This window comes from Podarcis erhardii (assembly GCF_964252035.2).
Source record: "Podarcis erhardii genome assembly, chromosome: 16".
In the NCBI taxonomy this organism is placed as follows: domain Eukaryota; kingdom Metazoa; phylum Chordata; class Lepidosauria; order Squamata; family Lacertidae; genus Podarcis; species Podarcis erhardii.
The window spans coordinates 38856274-38874592 of NC_138514.1; the positions used below are offsets into that span (position 1 = coordinate 38856274).

At 47.4% G+C, this 18319-nt stretch overlaps 1 long non-coding RNA gene across 1 annotated transcript; it reads left to right on the top strand.

The window, feature by feature from the left end:
* Positions 1–16398: 16398 nt before the first annotated feature.
* On the top strand, positions 16399–18319 carry LOC309331675. Its single transcript, XR_014151943.1, has 2 exons — positions 16399–16640; positions 18041–18319. It is a non-coding gene; the product is annotated as an uncharacterized lncRNA (long non-coding RNA).

Consider the following 18319-nt stretch of genomic DNA (forward strand, 5'->3'; position numbering starts at 1 on the left):
CTCATTTCCCAACCTCAGAGGGCGGAGTCCTCCTCCAACAACACAGAACCCCTCTCTCTCCAAGCGAGTGACCGCCTGTCTCAGTGGACATAGCAGCGAGAGCAATGGCCACGTGGATGTGCCTCTTCTCCCCCTGGAGCACAGAGGAAGGGAGAGGAGCTCATGTGGTGCCAGCAGCCTCCTTCCAGGGTGCCGGGCGGGGGGCAGGCATGGGCGTAGCCAGGATTTATGTTGGGGGACGGACGGAATCAGCTGGTCAGTTAGTTAAGCAGAATTTTATTTTCTTGATTTAGGGGGGCAGCTGCCCTCTGTCCTCCCTTGGCTACCCATGGGGACAGGTAAGTCCCGCCTCGCATAATCGATCACAAAGACATGGTGAGCGCACACCATTTGAGCAGCAACTTTTTTTGGCGGGCGGCCCCCTCAAATATTTTCCTGGGGGGCGTAAATATTTTACCAGCCCCAGGAATTGGCTCCTACTCTGCAGTGCGTCCCTCCCAGCACCATGATGAAAGTGTCCCTGAGCACGTGCAGAGTAAATTTTCATTCCATAAATGAAAGGAGACGCCACACTGTGGAGATTTGTTAATTTTATTTATTCAATTACGTGTATACCCCGGTTGATTGTAGAAAACCTCAAAGCTGTTTGTAAAAAGAATAAAGTGGGAAGAGATGGGATCCTGGAATGGGGGGGGGGATATATGCGCCCACCACCAACTCTGGGGAATAAAGGGACGCATTAGACTGACGGGCAGCATCCCTTCGAGCAGGACTTCAAAACGCCTGCAAGTTCATTGCTTCACACTGGGGGCAACGCACGCCCAGACGGGGGGGGGGGGCCATATGGGCCACTTGGCCGGGGCCTCCGATTCCGAAGGGGGCCTCGGTCATCATATTTATCTATATTTTCCATTTTGTCTTTATATGCAGATATGGTTCAAGCCTTGAAATAAAATTATTTGTCAGCATAACTTTTGTGAAAATTAATTTTTTACTTACTTATTTATAAGACTTCAGTTATCCCCAGGGTAAAAAAAAAAAAGGGGGGGGATACATTATCTACTTGGCCCGGGCTCTGCCTGGCTCTGCCAGGCCCTGGGGCGAATTATGATCTGAAATCCTTCCTTCTGTCTTCACAGAAGACAGGGAGGGAGGGAGGAGGGTGGTCGTTCTGGTAGTTCAGTAGGTGTGTGCCCAGTGTTAACCTCTTCCTTCCAGCCTTAACATCACCATCAGCCTTCGAGGTTAGAGCATCAGGATCGCACCAGGCAGTCGGCTCACTGGGGCCGTTGTGCGTTGCTCGCCACCGACCGCAACAAGGCCTATTCAGTAGAGTCTGATAACATTCTCACAGCCTTCCCCACGTACCACTCCGTACATAGCAACAGGCACATTAGCTGGGGGTGAAGAGAAGATTGGGGAACTGCCTTTCGCCAGCAGCAACAGAGACCTCTGCTTGGCCGCTGAGAAACAACAAACGCAGCATGAAACTAAAGCAATTCTTCGAGTCTCTGGATCGTACGGGAAACACTTATTGCATGAATGAAAAACGTGTTTGGGCTCCTTTAATATCTTTGGAAAGCTGCATTTTACTGCCTCCCCCCCGCCCCATTTTAATATCGACGCATTCTGATCTCAGAAAGTCCCTTATTGGGGGATGAGCTTTGAAGCCTTCTTGAACTGGCCAGCAGAGGGCGATATGGAATTTCGTTGCCATAGACAGGGGGCTGGGGGCGCGGAGCGGCGCGGAGGGAAGAGTGAAAGGATCACAGGGAATTATTCCGGCTTGCTACTTTGCAGCAGATGGCTCTGAAAGCACTTTGCAGCAAGCACTTCACCTTCATTAAAACAAAAGGGGGCAAATTAAAAACGAATCCGTAGAAGTGCATTTGGAGCCCCCGGGAAAACAGATCCACGTGCCATCGTCTTCCTAGTGTTCGTTGTCCTCAGTTGAGAGAAACCTCTCTTACTCTGGAGGCAGAGGAAGCAAACACGCATCCGGTTGTAAAAGGAGTCAAAACGTATGGGGAAAGCCTCAGCCTCCATCAAAGTCCATTTTTGCAACATCAGGAACTTGTAGCCAGGCCTCACCTCTGAAGATCCGCATCCAACATCTGTGACGAAACTGTGGGATGTAAACACAGGAGCAGTCAATGACAACATTCCTAGAGTGTACATGTTAGAACATGGGGAGGGATGTCTGTCCAGCAAGCAGGTAAACTTCCTGGGGACGGACTTCCTCCGCATGTGACCAGAGGTGGGTGTGGCCTCACCTGTGCAGGTAATGATAAAAGCACAGGGCAGGCAGCCACTCTCTCTTGCCTCTTGCCTCTTGCCTCTCTGCCATCTTCCTTCGATGAGGAAACATCTAAGGATGCCCTCTTGGCTCCCAGCCAAGAGAGGACAGTACTATCTTGCTACAAGATAGATTCTAAGTGCATGTAACCTTTTTAAGCCTGCCTACCTTCTGGGATCATATTGTGAACAGAACGTGAGTAAACTCTTTTATACTTTTATAAAGACTGTGTCGTGTCTTGTATTTTAAGAGGGAACAAAGGGGAAATTACCAGAGTAATTATTATAGAGGTTCTAGCGAACCTGTGCAAGCGTTACCGTTGCGAACTTAAAGGGGAATGTCTATAAACTCTGCTGATATTTTGGGAACTTGTTAGCACAAGTTGGATAAGGATATAATTAGTCAATATATCCTCTCCTGCACCCCAGAACATTCCCACAGAAACATGCCAGATGGGTTTCTCTTATGAAAAGGCGAATGCCAGTCCTGTGTCGCAGTGCCCGATTTACGTATAAGCTAAACAAGCTATAGCTTAGGGCCCTACTCTCTTGAGGACCCCCACAAAATTAAAAGGGGAAAAACCCCCACATGTACATTTCTAATATATAAGATAAAAATGAGAGTACCCCTAAACATTTTTAAAGAAAAAAGCACCACATAGAACCATATAATTTTAGAGCTGGAAGGGACCCCTAGGGTCATCTACCAACCCACTGGGGGCTGCAAGTTTTAATTTACACCTCATATCCCCTCATGGCTCCTTCTAATCTCTCACCTGCCCAAAGTTTGGGCGGATTTGCAGTGCAGCTGTTAACTATGAGAGCTGAGCATGGTGCCTCCATGCCCGGGGGCAGTCTACCTGCCTCTGCTTGCCAGTTCCCTGAGACAAGGAACAAACTACAGAAGAAACCCATTGCCTTGTGTCCTGCTCCTGGAAAGTGGATTGGAGGGGTCAGTGGTCACACACACACACAGAGACACACACAATCTGGCCTAGCAGAGGGAAGGGTGTATTTCCTTCTGCTTTGCTTCTGCTGTGGCTGAAGACCGAACTTTAAATGGTTCAAGATCCTAGCATCTCAAAAGTTGCCTGTTGTTGTTTAGTTGTGTCCGCCTTCTTTATGGTCCAGCTCTCACTTCCATACATCACTCCTGGGAAAACCATAGCTTCAACTATACGGACCTTTGTTGGCATGGTGATGTCTCTGAAGTTGCCTAGGAAGCTGTATTGTCTACACTGGCTGGCAGCAACCCCCCAGGATTCCAGACCAGGCATATTCCCAGCTCTACCTGGAGATGCTGCCAGACACAACCTGGGACCTTCGGCAGGCCAGGTATGGGCCCTCCCTGACAAAGATCACACCCCGAATAACCATGTGATCCAATACTATTGAATAGCAATATTCAATAATACTGAATACTCAATAATCCATTAGAATAGTAAAATTAAATATCTGCGCATAATAATCGGACAGTTTACACTAAACAATTACAGTAAAGAATTACTAAGCTATAATCAATAAAAATGATAGCAAGTCACAATGCATAAAATACCACCAAACATACAAGCATGTCAGGCTCTAGTAATGTCTCCATTTGCAGGATTCCTTTGGTAAGTACCTAAACAGAGCAATGAGGAACGGTTAATAATAATTTAAGCGACTTAGTGCCTGAAGTGAACAGGAATATCTGGTTGGCGTGAAGCTTTATGGTGTGGTTGTCATGTCTGGGACATCATGTATACTGTCCTTTTGTATTTTTATTTCCCTCAGTGAGCCTGATTTTGGCCTTTAATATATAACTGTAATTGATTTATCTCACAGATAACCAGCAGCAAAAAAATAATAACGTTATAAATTGATATACATTACATCTCCTGTAAAAAAGTTTTCGACCCCTTGCAGTTATATGTTATGTTGCATTTTTTGTTATGTAACTTATGTTGGGAATCAGTGAAATATTAGATATAAACAAAACCTTGTATTCAAATAATATGCCTATTTTTATGCCCTTTAAGAACAAACGTGTGGAGCTCCTTGTGTGTGAGAGTGCTTGTGAGCTCACATGGGGCGGGGAGGGGGCGGTGCCGAATTGAGTCTTTGACCCTTGAAAGAAATCCTAATTTCCCTGCCAGCAGCTGTGTGCACTTTGATCAGCAGCCTGGAGGGAATTAAACACAGGTGGGGGATGTCTGAGGAAACGCTCGCAGCTGTGCCTAGCCAGGCAAGATAGGGCTGGAAGTACAAAGCACGTCATCCCTGCACCTGTGACTGATTCAGATTGGAACCTGCCCCAATAGCCTCCCCTACTTAAGGACAGGCAGCTGTGAGGAGTGTGATGAAGACCAAGGAGGCTGGGTGAAGTTGTCGCAGAAATGGCTGGAGCGAGGTGTGAGGAGGGACTGTCGCATACTGAGAGGAAACAAGGGAGAAGAGGGGGCAAGTTCTGCCAAGAGCAGCCAGATCCAGGACAGGTGCTGACGGGGGGGGGGGAGTTGGGACTTCTGGGACTTTCGCATTTTGTGCCTGCCTGCAGCTTTTATTTCACCTTACACCACCTTTAGCTCCTTGGAGAAGAGGTGGGATATAAATACAAATGTGGGCTGGACAAGGTGGATTTGCAGCTGGTTGGCTGACTAAACCCAAAGTGCTTGCTAGTGGCAAAAGGGGGAACCTCGGCTCTTAGTTTGGTATACGCACACTCCACGCACATTTGCACGCACACTCACAAAGCTCAACACATTTGTTATTAAATGGCATAAAAATAGGCAGTACAGTATATATTATTTGACACTGTGCTTGTTAATAGTGGGAAGAGTTTTCAGAGGCTTCGGTTAACTCAGGATTTGCACTCTTTAAGGTTTAGAAATGTTAAAGAAAAACTTTTGCCAAGTTTTGGAGTTTGAAGTTTCCCTGAGTTTAAGTTGGCTTTAAAGGTAACATCCTGACTTCAGCTGCTGCTGCTTATCTTAAATGTGCAGTTTTAAAGGCAAGCTTGCTTCATTTGTTGTTTTAAAAGGAAAACCAAAAAAACCCAGGTAATTTATCTTTCCTAAGACAAGCATTTTCTAAAAGAAGCTAGGTATTGGACTTGATCAATCTAAAACAGGGCCAATTTCGAGAAAGGAGAATGTTTGAAAAGGCTGGAGAAAAGTTTCTCCAAATATGAAAATATTTTGTGTGTAAAATATTTTTTTGTAAGTGTGTATCTGGCTTTCATTCAACTTTCAGTAGCTCTCTGCAGATAGGATTCCTCAAAGGATATATTATTACCAAGACGTTGTATGACTGTATGGCCAAAGGGAAAATTAGTGCCCCTTCCAGTAAAAGTAAATTGCTTGTCAACAGTAGAGCTTCCATGTGCAGAGGCTATCTGAGGTTGGATTTATTTGGTTAAAGGATCGTTAAAGGACTGCATTTCCTAAGATCAGTGAAGACCCATGGGAGTAGCCAGGTCGGGCGGGGGGACAAAACCAACCTAATTGGTCAGTTAAGTATTATTGTTTTACTTAATCTGGGAGGGGGCAGCTGCCCCCCTGCCTCCCCTTCTTGGCTATGCCTATGCCAAGACTCTCAGGTTTCCTTTTAACATAGCTTTTAAAAAGTCTTTGACCCTTTTTGCCACCCCTCTTTGAGTTATGAAATCCTTTGAGTTTTGATGGGTAAATTTACTCCCAAGTAAGTTTCCTTCAACGAGGTTCCTTTCAATTTTGTTTCGTTACCCATTTCAGGAAATAATACATTTGTAGTCATCTTAGGTTCCATGTAAGGTGAAGAAATGTTTCTTGCCAAGTAGAAAGTGTCCTGCGATTGCAATCCCAATGCAGCCTGACAGAACAGCGCTTGACGGGGAGCTGCATTGGGCAGGGAAAACGCTTACTCTCCTCCTCGCGTTCCTGTTTTAATCCTCTCCCAGTTGGGGGTGTATACATGTTTGTCTGGTGGCAGACTGGTTACAAAGGTTTTGTGGGCTTGGAACAATCGCTTTAAAATACCTGGCTGTCTTTTGCCTAACTTACCCTGTTTTCTTAACGTTCTCTTACATATCTAGGGTGACTGGGAAAATAGTAATTATTTTTTAAAGGGTGTGTGTGTGTGTGTGTGTGTGTGTGTGTGTGTGGTGTGTTTAAAGTCTTTAAAAGTTGTTACATCTTGCTAGTCCTTTCCCAGGAATATAAGGCATTGTTTCACTTCCTTTGCCACAGCACAGGGTTATTTACATCTGTCTGGTTTGAGTCCTCAATGCCTAATTTCTCTCTTCTCTCGCCCATCCCACTAAAAGCAGCAGCGGATCAGAGATCTGAATGTAAGAAAGCACACACCAAGGGGGTGTAGCATGTTGGGTGCTGGCCTTGGTGTTGAGTGGGGTCCGGCGTGGGGCGCCTGGGTCGTGCCCAGGGCCATAAGTAGGAGGTGGTGAGGAAGGCCCCCGCCAGGGGCGCAGGCGAGCCCCCCCCCCGCAAAATCTGCTCCGTGCGCCCTCGAGCGGGAGAACTTGCGCGCACGGCGGGCGCCGCTTCTTGCTGCTTGCGCAGCCGGCGCGGGAATGAATGGGCAGGAGGGCGCGCGTGAGAGAGAGAGGGAGGGAGGGAAGGAAGGAAGGAAGGAAGGTGGGTGTCCTCTCGGGGTGGAGCTACCGGAGCAGGGGAAAGGGCGTCGGCAGGGGAGGCGGGGCAGCGTATAATACCACCCGCGCCCCGCTTGTAGCTGGGACAACAGCCTCTCCCACAGCCCTATGCGGGAGCCCCAGAGTGCAAAGATATAATTTTTGAAATCACAATTATCAGAGTGCCTCTGGGCATGTGCAGATTGTCCTCCCGAAGTAGAAAGGGGTCCGGCTCCCGCTTTAGGAGGAGGGCGAACGGTTCCGTCCAGGGCAAAGGTGGCGGCGAGGGGATGTGTGCGCAGAGGCGGAGCTAGGTGCACATGCTGTGCACGCGGGGGCGGGGCTGTGCGGGGGCACGGCTAGCGGGGAGAGGAGGGCGGGCACCGCCCGCAGCGAGCAATGTCACCCCCCATGACACCCCCATGACACCCAGGACGGGAAAACCCCACCGCACCCCACTTCCTCCGCCACTGTGTGTGTGGCTCTCCACCACCTGGTAGTCTAGGGACCTCGTCCTCCTCGCGAGAGGCGGAAAGAAGAGCCAACTTGTCCGTGGCTAGGGGGCGCAATCGGGACGGTTCTGCCTCGTGCCCACCAAGTGCTGCGTCCACGGGCCCGGCTCCCGGCTGCGCGGGCGGGCAGGCGGGTGGGGCAACATGGCCCTGCTCGGCTGCGTTGTAGCTGAAACCTGCGCCTCCATAGAAAGGGAGGTGTCAAAGATTAAATGCCTCCAATCACAACTAGGGGTGATATGAACTTGATACCCATTTTAGTTATAATTCCAAGGGTTTGCAAATTGTCTACAGAGAGGGCACCCCAGACCCTTTGCTGACAGGGAAATGGATCGCTGTCTAAGCCCACCTGCTCACTGACTATGTGCATCAAGTATTCATAATACCAAGAGGCGAGTGCCCGGTTTCCTTTTGGCTGTGCTTCCCTCGTAGTTTACCAAAAGTGGGCCACTAGGCAGCACCCCCCACCTCCCTGGGTAAGTGAAAAACAGGCGCGCTTCCCACTTATTCCACACCTCATGTCTTTCCCTGCTGATTCCGCCAAGCCCATTTCCTTGACTGTGGTTTCACTAGATAGGTGGGGACAGTGGGATTCTCGTTCATCCATTCATGCGTGTCACTAGATGAGGAATTTGGCTCTTTTTTTTGTCATTATCGGGACACCACGCCCCTCAGACGTTGCATCTCTTTATCCACAGAGGTACAGATTATTTTCTAGCAGTCCCATGCTATACCTGGGGAATTTTCTGGGCGCTCACATCCCAGCACCGAGGGGGGCTGTTGTTTTGTTAAAGATGGAATGAGCATAAATGCCTCCAATCACCACTCATGATGAGAGAACCTTAAGGTCTTGATTCCAGACAATACCCCAGGCTAACAGGTCCTCTGCCAAGCGATCACTCCACACTCCTCTGCAGGATAGCGTTGCAGATGTGGTGCTCAGGTCTTCCACTTAGTAGCACTCTTATTTTTTTCATTTAAAATATATCTTTATTAATTTAAAATAAATACATTTATGAAAAACCAGACATACATACAAGTAAACAAACACAATCAAACAAACAAATAACAGAAAAAAATCAAACAAACTACACACCATAAGATACAGAAGATTAATATAATTATCATCATATATATTCCTGATACTGAACACAATTATAAAACTTACAGAGAAGAAATTTAAAACTGGCTTCCAGTTAATCTCATTGTACTTTATCTATCCATTACTTTATACCACAGTTACATATTTCTTATATAATTTATTTTTACCTCCCTATGAACTTATATTTATACAATACAGGGATCTGCCAAGATGTTTCCTTTTATTCCATAGTTTTCTAAATATTCTTTAAAGATTCCCAATCCTTATAGACTTTTTGTTTTGGTTGGCCTCTTACTCTTCCTGTTGCTTTCGCTAGCTGCAGATATTCTACCATTAGGATTTGCCAGTCTTCCGTGTTGGGTATTGTTGTGTTTTTCCAATTTCTTGCTACTAAAATTCTGCCCATCGTTATTCTGTACATGAACAATGTTCTTTTTCGATTTCCCTATTTCTTTTGGCAAAATGCTTAATAAAAATATTTCTGGCCTATTTTTGAATGTTAATTTAAATAATTTTTAAATTTCTTCATATATATTATTCCAAAAAACACAAATATCTGTACATTTCCACCACATATGCAAATAAGACCCAATTTCTTTATTACATCTCCAACATATAGGTGATCTGTTCTTATACATTTTAGCAAGTTTTTCTGGAGTGTGATGCCATCTATACATCATCTTAATTGTGTTTTTCCTGAAACTGTAGCAGGCCGTGAATTTTATGTCTTCCCGCCATAATTTTTCCCATTGTTCCATGTAAATATTATAGCCCAAATCTTGCGCCCATCTCACCATTATGTCTTTCGTATACCCGTGAGATATATTATCCTTTACTTTGTATCAATTCTTTTTCAAATTTTGATGTTTCTTTTGCAAGCCCTACTTTTTTTTATCAATGGTTAATCTTTGATGTATTTGAAAATATTGCAGCCAGTTTGTTAAATGTCCTTTAATTTCTTCATATTTTTTCAGTATAGGTTCATCCCGTTGTCCTTCTAATAATAATTGGTATGTGGCCCATTCCCCTTCCATATTCTTTTTCTTAACTGCCTGTGCTTCTGTAGGTGAGGTCCACAGGGGGTTCTTGGGTTCTAGTATTCCTTTATGTTTTGACCAGTTCTTATATAATTATTTCCTTATTAAATGATTCAGGAAGCCCCTGTGGACCTTTACCTTCTCATATATTAAATAGGCATGCCACCCATACCGATGATCATATCCCTCCAAATCAAATACATCAAAATCCCTTAATGTTATCCAGTCTTTCATCCATAGTAGTGCTGCAGCTGCATGATATAACTCTAGATCAGGGAGCACGAAGCCTCCTCTCTCTTTTTTATCACTTGGTAGTGCTCTTTAACCAACTCCAGGAGACTACTCTTGCCGGTGTAGTGGACTTTCTGAGCATGAGCCCTCCGCAGGTCCACCTGTTCGTCCACAGGTATGTCTGGGCCTAATATCCCCAGGAGGAAAGCCTCTGTTTATTTAAATGAAGGATACCTTCATAATTCTTTTGAGCTCATTGTAAATCACATTGCAAAATTCCTTTATTTTCTTACAGGTCCACCACATATGTAACATTGAGCCTTCTGCTTCCCCACATCTCCAGCATTTACTTGAAATGTTCTTATACATTTTGAATAATTTCAGTGGTGTTAAGTACCAGTGGAATTGCATCTGCATAAAATTTTCTTTCAAGGTGTAGCATGCGGTGAACTTCATAGATTTTCCCAGGCATTCATTGGGATACTAGAGCCAAAATCTTGAGCCCACTTGACCATTACAGATTTTAGAGGATTACAGATTGGAGAGGATTTTCACTTTAGAGTTGATCAGTTCTTTTTCCAATGTAAAGGGTTCCATCGCAAAACCATTTCTCTCGTCTAGTTTAAATACCTCGTAAAGTTGGTGATATTGTAACCAACCTGACATATGTTCTCTCATTTCTTCAGAGCCTTTTCATTCCTCTTCCTTTTATATTTTTTCTTCTTCACTGCTAGTGCTTCAAGCGGAGATATCCACCTCAGAGTTTTAGGTTCAATTAAATATTTGTATTTTCCCAAACCATATAGAAAGGTTTCCTTATAATATGATTATTTTTTTTGGTGGATCTTAACTTTATCATAACCTAAGCAGGCATACCAGCCAGAGTTGTCATGTCCTTCCAGGTCTAGAACATGTGTTTTGTAGTGTACACCATTCCTTGATCCAGGAGAGACAGGCCGCTGCATGAGACCTGTAGCAGACTTGGAGAATGTGGTTCAGAGTTTCGGGCATCTGGCACCTGCTGCGACATAGCCAGTCAGCTCTCCGTCCCCTGGCCAAGCGGGACCTGGTCGGAAGCACATTGATGTGCATCCGAATGGAGTTACGATAGTCCTTGCCCGACAGGAACTTAGTGCAGCCGTAGACCCAGTTGTGCTGGCTACAGGTTTTCCCAGACTCCTTCAATGCACAACCATCAACCGATTGGTACAGGAGACTGGCCCATCGGTGTTCTTGTGCCTGAGCTGGGAACAGGCAGTTTCCCCTCTCTAGTAGCCACCCCTCTAACAGAGAAATCTCCCACCTCAGAAAGGTCCCAAATGTAGACTGCTCCGTCCTTACCAGTGGCAGTCGTAGGAGCTGATCCCTTTGAAGTCGTGGCATCATCCAGTCCATTGCCGGAATTCCTAGGCCTCCATCACCGACCTTAATGTGGAAATACGTGACGGGCGTACTATCCGGGAGACCTAGCCACTTTCTCACTGCCGTCCTCACACAGTGGTCCACTCTGTTGAGCAGTCCCACCGTGGTTGAGACCATAGAGAGCTGATGGTATAGCAATGGCACAAAAGCCAAATATCCATTGCTGAGGCTTCAAGGGAGCTTTGCCGATTGTGTCCAGAAGCTCCTTTAGATGGTCCAGAGGCCGAGTTGCCATGTGTCCTTCTGGCGTGAAGAGCACGCCCAGGTAGTGCCACTGGTCCGACTGCTTGAGAGCTTGCAACGGTTTGCTGTTACAGGTAAATACCTGCCACAGGTTCACCACCATTTTCTTCTCCTTGGGGATGACTTCCAAGGATACTGTCAAGCTCTTCCCACAGTTTACAGTGAGGCCACATAGTGCTAGATGTCTACCCACTATGTCGATGGTAGTTTGTAGCCCTACTGGTGTAGACGCCACAAACACCAGGTCGTCTGCAAAGGCTACGCCTTTCACTGTCACGCCTTCTCCCGGGTCAGCCCCTACCTCTTTTGGTATCTTCTGAAGGAGGTGGTCCATGATCATATTAAATATACAGGGTGACATGTGGTCACCCTGTTTCACCCCACACCTGGGGTGAAATTCCTGGGAGGTCGCGCCACCGCATGAAAGTACGGTGGTACTCTGGTTATAGACATCACTTATATCGTGTGTCATTTGGTCGGGGATCCCCATCATCTGAAGGGTTTCCTTGATGGTACTATGGGCCACAGAGTCGAACGCTTTTGCCACGTCCAGGGACGCCAAGTACAACGGTTTCAACCGCTGCTTGTGGTTCCGGAGTACCATATCCAGGAGGAAGATGTTTTCAGAACACCCATCGAACTGCTGAAAGGCCCGTTGTCTGGGGTCTAGGTCGACTTCCCGAGTCAACCGCGCAGCCAGGACCTTGTGGAAGACTTTGGTCAATACTGGGGAGACGGTTATGGGGCAGAAGTCTCCTGGATCTTGGGCACGATCTTTTTTGGGAATAATTGTTTTCGAGTCCACAGCAACGACTGGGGGCATTTCCCACATACCATTATTAGGTTGAAGAGCTGCTCCAGCGCACCTAGAGGCAGCTTCTTCACCTGTTTGACAGTCATTCCGTCAGGTCCTGGCGCTGTTGAGTAGCAAATATTAAAACGAGAACTTTGAAGGCTGAAGTGGAGAAGGGTTCCATGTGAACAGCAGTTGAACATGGGTCAGTCGGTCCTAACCAATTCCTGGTAGGCCTGCTGGCACCTATGGGCTTTTATCGCCTCAGCTGTTCTCTCTGGGAATTTTTCCATCAGGGCTAGGTTCATATGGCATGCCCCCTGGGTTAGGAGTTGGGCCTCCTCTCTTGCCAGCAGTGCTGTTTCCTCAGGGGTCCATCTCCTTTTCACCTGATGAGTGTTGTGTGTCATACCAGTCTGGGTGGGCTCATCGGTGATGGACACCGCGTCCGGTCTTGGTGTTAAAGGCTCTCTCGCAATCTGGGTGTTCGCATACGAAAACTGGTTGTTCCACCGCGGGAACTACACCAGGCCCAGCAGCACGGGAGCTGCTCCTCACCCGGGTGGTACGGTCCGATGACTTGCCACCTCTCTTTGTGGTTCCGCAAGGATTCATACCCACAAGGGGTCTGGGTGAGGATGAAGTGAACCTCTCTGGCAAGGACCCAGAGGTTCAGATAAGCCTTCCCTGTTAGCCGCCTAAAGACGTTGCCTGATTCTCACCACGAGGAGGTAGGGATAGGCACGTGGAAAAGACCACCAAAGATCAGTATAACATCACAGATAATCAGCTGCCATTTTTTTTTTATCATCATCAGGGTGCCACGCCCCTCAGACATTGCTTCTGATTAACCGTAGAAGTACGGATTTTTTATACAAGCAGTCCTGTGCCAGCCTGGGCAATTTCCTGGGCACTCACAAACTAGCACTGATGGTGGCCTTTGTCTTGTTAAAGATACTATGAGCATAGATGCCACCGATCAACACCCAAGATGAGAGAACCTTGAGATCTTGTTTCCGGACAATACCCATGGCCAACAGGTCCTCCACCGAGCGATCATTCCACACTCCTCTGCAGGAGAGCCTTGCAGATGTGGTGCTCAGGTCTTCCACTTGGTAGCACTCTTTTACCAACTCTAGGAGACTGGTGTTCCCTGCGTAATACTGGACTTTCTGGGCGTGAGCCCTCCGCAGGTCTGCCTGCTCGCCCACCACCTGGGCGTCGATTATATGTGCGGTAGGTCCAATACTCGCTACTATGTCGGGTTTCCTCAAACCTTCTGATGTTTGAAAGTGAGGCTCCAAATCCACATGATACCCCTGTCTCCAAAGTCCTTTAGCATTATGCCGGTGGACCCTAGCCGCATGAGACCTGTAGACTTGGAGAATGGTGGTACTCCAGTCATAGACATCACTTATATCGTGTGTCATTCGGTCGGGGATCCCCATCATCTGAAGGGTTTCCTTGATGGTACTATGGGCCACAGAGTCGAACGCTTTCGCCACGTCCTGGGATGCTAAATACAACGGTCTTGACCGTTGCTTGTGGTACCGAAGTACCATGTCCAGGAGGAAGATGTTTTCGGAACACCCATCGAACTGCTGGAAGGCCCGTTGTCTGGGGTCTAGGTCGACTTCCCGAGTCAACCACGCAGCCAGGGCCTTTTGGAAGACTCTGGTCAATACTGGGGAGACAGTCTCCCGGATCTTGGGCACGATCTTTTTTGGGAATCAGTGTTGTTCGAGTCTCCAGCAACGACTGGGGGCATTTCCCACATACCATTATTAGGTTGAAGAGCCGCTCCAGGGCACCTAGAGGCAGCTTCTTCACCTGTTCCATGGTCATTCCGTCAGGTCCTGGTGCCGTTGAGACCGATGATATGGCTCTCTTAATCTCAGCAGCTGTCATGGGTTCCCATAAGGATGTTATAACATCTCTCCTGGGGCCAGGGCCAAGTGAGCAGTCCGGAGCCCTGGTCATTAGCTTTTCCCAGTACAGAAAGAGGCTCACGTCATTTTCTATTGGCACGTCCCTGTTCTTATCAAGAGCCCACTTAATACATTTAGTGGGACTCTTATGCCATAGATGTTGGAATTTGGCATATTGCTCTCGCCTCTTCCACCTATTGGATGTCTGTTGTTCTTGGCTACTTCATTCCCCTCTCTGCGCCCTCCAGGGTCGCGTACCCTGCATGCCCCGCACAACCAGGGACAGCTCTTCATACACGTTGGTGAGCATCCTCGACCCGACGGTGGCACTCAGCCTTTCCAATTGCACCAGGTGTTCCGTGGTGGTTGGCATTCTGGGGAGCTGCTGCAGGTGTTGTATCAGCCTGTCACGCCACCGGGTATTCGAAGCTTCCACCACAGGTTGAGGGGCTGGTCCATCTACCACCTCTAGCTGTTCCTGGGTATACGTCACAACCAATTCCTGGTAGGCCTGCTGGCGCCTATGGGCTTTTATCGCCTCAGCTGTTCTCTCTGGGAATTTTTCCATCAGGGCTAGGTTCATATGGCGTGCCCCCAAGGTTAGGAGTTGGGCCTCCTCTCTAGCCAGCAGTGCTGTTTCCTCGGGGGTCCATCTCCTTTTCACCTGATGTGTGTTTTGTTGCGCGTCATACCAGTCTGGGTGGGCTCGTCGGTGATGGACACCGCGTCCAGTCTTGGTGTTAAAGGCTCTCTCGCAATCTGGGTGTTCGCATAGAAAAACTGGTTGTTCCACCACAGGAACTACACCAGGCCCAGCAGCACGGGAGCTGCTCCTCACCCGGGTGGTTCGGTCAGATGACCCGCCACCTCTCTTCGCGTTGCCGCATCGATTCATATCCACTAGGGATCTGGGTGAGGATGAAGTGAACCTCTCTGGCAAGGACCCAGAGGTTCAGATAAGCCTTCCCTGTTAGCCGCCTAAAGACGTTGCCACCTAAAGACGTTGCCTGACTCTCACCACGAGGAGGTAGGGATAGGCACGTGGAAAAGACCACCAAAGATCGATCAGTATAACATCACAGATAATCAGCTGCCATTTTTTTTAAATCATCATCGGGGCGCCACGCCCCTCAGACATTACTTCTGTTTAGCCGCAGAAGTACGGATTTTAATAACTAGCAGACCCGTGCCAGCCTGGGCAATTTCCTGGGCGCTCACAAGCCAGCACTGACAGTGGCCGTAGTCTTGTTAAAGATTGTATGCGCATACAGGCCACCGATCAACACCCGTGACGAGAGGACCTTAAGATCTTGCTTTCGGACAATACCCAGGGCTAACAGGTCCTCTGCCGAGCGGTCACTCCACACACCCCTGCAGGAGAGCGTTGCAGATGTGGTGCTCAGGTCTTCCACTTGGTAACGCTCTTTTACCAACTCCAGGAGACTGGTGTTCCCAGCGTAATACTGGACTTCATACACATTAAGAGAGTCATAGTTACTCCCGCCGTTTACCCGCGTTTCATTGAATTTCTTCACTTTGACATTCAGAGCACTGGGCAGAAATCACATCGCGTCAACACCCGCTGCGGGCCTTCGCAATGCTTTGTTTTAATTAAACAGTCTGATTCCCCTGGTCCGCACCAGTTCTAAGTCAGCTGCTAGGCACCGGCTGAGGCAGGACAAGCCATTAGGCTATTTTTTTTTGGGGGGGTGACTAGTTTATTTTGTATTATGGTGTGTTTTGTAGCACTAGTTTGCTCTCTTCTATCTGTTTGGATGGAGGCTGTTTGTTTGACAATGCTGTAAGCATACAGCATACAGCCCTCCGATCACAACCCATGGTGATGGAGCCTTGAGATATTTCTTTCCTATTATTCCTAAAGGCAACAGTTCTTTTATGCTCACTCCAGGCACTCTTACTGAAGTTACATGTAACTTGCAGTTTCTGTTCCACAGTGTCTGTAGACTACTGTAACAACCTTGTATTGGTTCAGGGTCTCAGATGTATGGCATCCACCTCTGCAGAGTCTGTCAAGTCTTCTGCCTCTGGCTAGACGTTTTCATATTGGGAGCACATTGATCCAGAGTTTTATGGAATTATAGTAATCCCTTCCTGACAGAAAACCCGTGCAACCATGCCTCTTGGTTTGGTGTTTTTGATTCTTCTTCTGACCCCCACCACCAATGTGCTCCCCTGCTTCATCAATCCATCTTTCACTCAGAGCCCCTGTTTCTGAAGTGATGTTCCATTACCTTCAGTTCCTTTGCCAGGAAGTTCCCAGCTAAGGACTGCTCACCGACCTGCTTGAAGGCAATTTATGAAGGTGTTCTCTATGCAGGCTCCGTATGCTCCATCTTAGCCATTGCAAACAGGGACCTCCATCATTTACCTTGATGTGAAACTACGCCACAAGTCTGGATGCCGGGAGACCAAGTCAGGTTCTAATTGTCCTTGAGCAGTGGTCCATGCAGGTAAGCATTTGCACCCCTCCAACTCTAACAACAGCTGGTTGTAAAAGTAGGGTAGGACCATAGTCTGTAGTCTGAACACCCTGTGTTGGGGTTTCAGGGAACCCTTCCTCAAGATTTCCCTTGCAGCCTCTCAAGGGGTTGGATTGCCATTCTTCTCTCAGTGGTGAATGGGATCCTAAGCTATTTCCATTTGCCTGACCACTTTAGTGCCATTTTAGCATTGACCACCACTTTCTTTTGGGGACGTTCTCCAGGGAGACCATTAGGAACTTCTGGTATTGATGGTAAGCCCACATAGTGCCAGATGTTCCACCACTACATGAGGGCTGTGAGGTTGGATACTCAGCTCTTCAAAGGAGCTGCTGTTTTTCCTAGCAGTGGGTATCATGCATTGGAACCACAAAATGCATTAATGGATTATAGAATAGTAGAGTTGTAAGAGACCAGGAATCATCTAGTCAAAGCTCCTGAAATTCAGGATTACTGGAACAGCAAGTCCAAATTCTGTCTGGGTCATTCAAAACCCTGAAGGGGTGGGCTCCATTCCATTCTGGAATTACAGCTGTCTAACAACTGGAAGACTGGAAAGGGATCCCCTGTGGAAAGGGGGCGATGGGTGCTCCTCCAGTTCTTTGAGTGTGGAAAGGGTAGCCTGCTGCACAGTTGGCTACATGAGCCTCAGAAGGTTCTGTGTCTTGAGAGAAGGATTGATAGGTACAGCTCCTGCTGTGGTCCCCACTGAAACGGGGCTTTGGATGCCTATTGGCACTTATGGTACAATAACCCCAAGATCTGGGTGAGCCCTGGAATGAGTGCAAGTACTTGGGGTGTGTGTGTGAAATGAGAAGTAAATCTGATCCTCCATGCTCTGCGATAATTTTCCTACCAGGCTGGGAGAAGATCAACTGCACACCACTGAAGTTCTGAGCCCAGCTTGGACAAGGCGATGTTGTGCCCAGACTAATAATACCTTTATTGTCATTATATAACCTGTGTACAATGAAATTAAACAAGCCTCCCCCCCCAAACACTCAATCTTGTTGCACTCTGTGTGCTTATCGAACAACACACCACCTCGCAAGTCAATTTTGCTATGTTATTTTCCATTCAACAGCCTAACAGCTCACAGATAGAAGCTATTTTTTAGCCTGTTGGTACTAAATAATTCTATATCTCCTGCCCGAGGGTAGAAGATTTTCCAAGTGAGGTCCTCACTAAGGTAAACTCCCAGGAATTTAAAGCAGGGGACTCTCTCCACACAGCACCCCCCCCCCAATATACAATGGGGCAGGTTCCCCTCTCTTCCTCCGGAAGTCCAACAGCATTTCCTTTGTTTTACTAATATTTAGGTGCAAGTTATTCTCTGAGCACCTAACCAATATTTGTTTGTTCATTAATAGGGTGCCACTGGAGTGGATATTGGGAATGGTCCTAGGTTTCCTCTGCTGGCTGTATCCATACCTGTGCCAAAATGTTCCTGTACTTCACGTGGATCTGGAGCTTGGCAGTCATGAATTCTCACCGGGGCAGCAGAAGTTTCTGCCGTGACTGGACTTATTGTTTGGCAGCAAACGGTGACTCATATAATGTTGGATCTGCACGCAGATAACCAGAACACGGACATGGAAGCTTTTTGTGATATTTCAAGCTGTTAAATAAAAATGATTTGTGTATTAGAA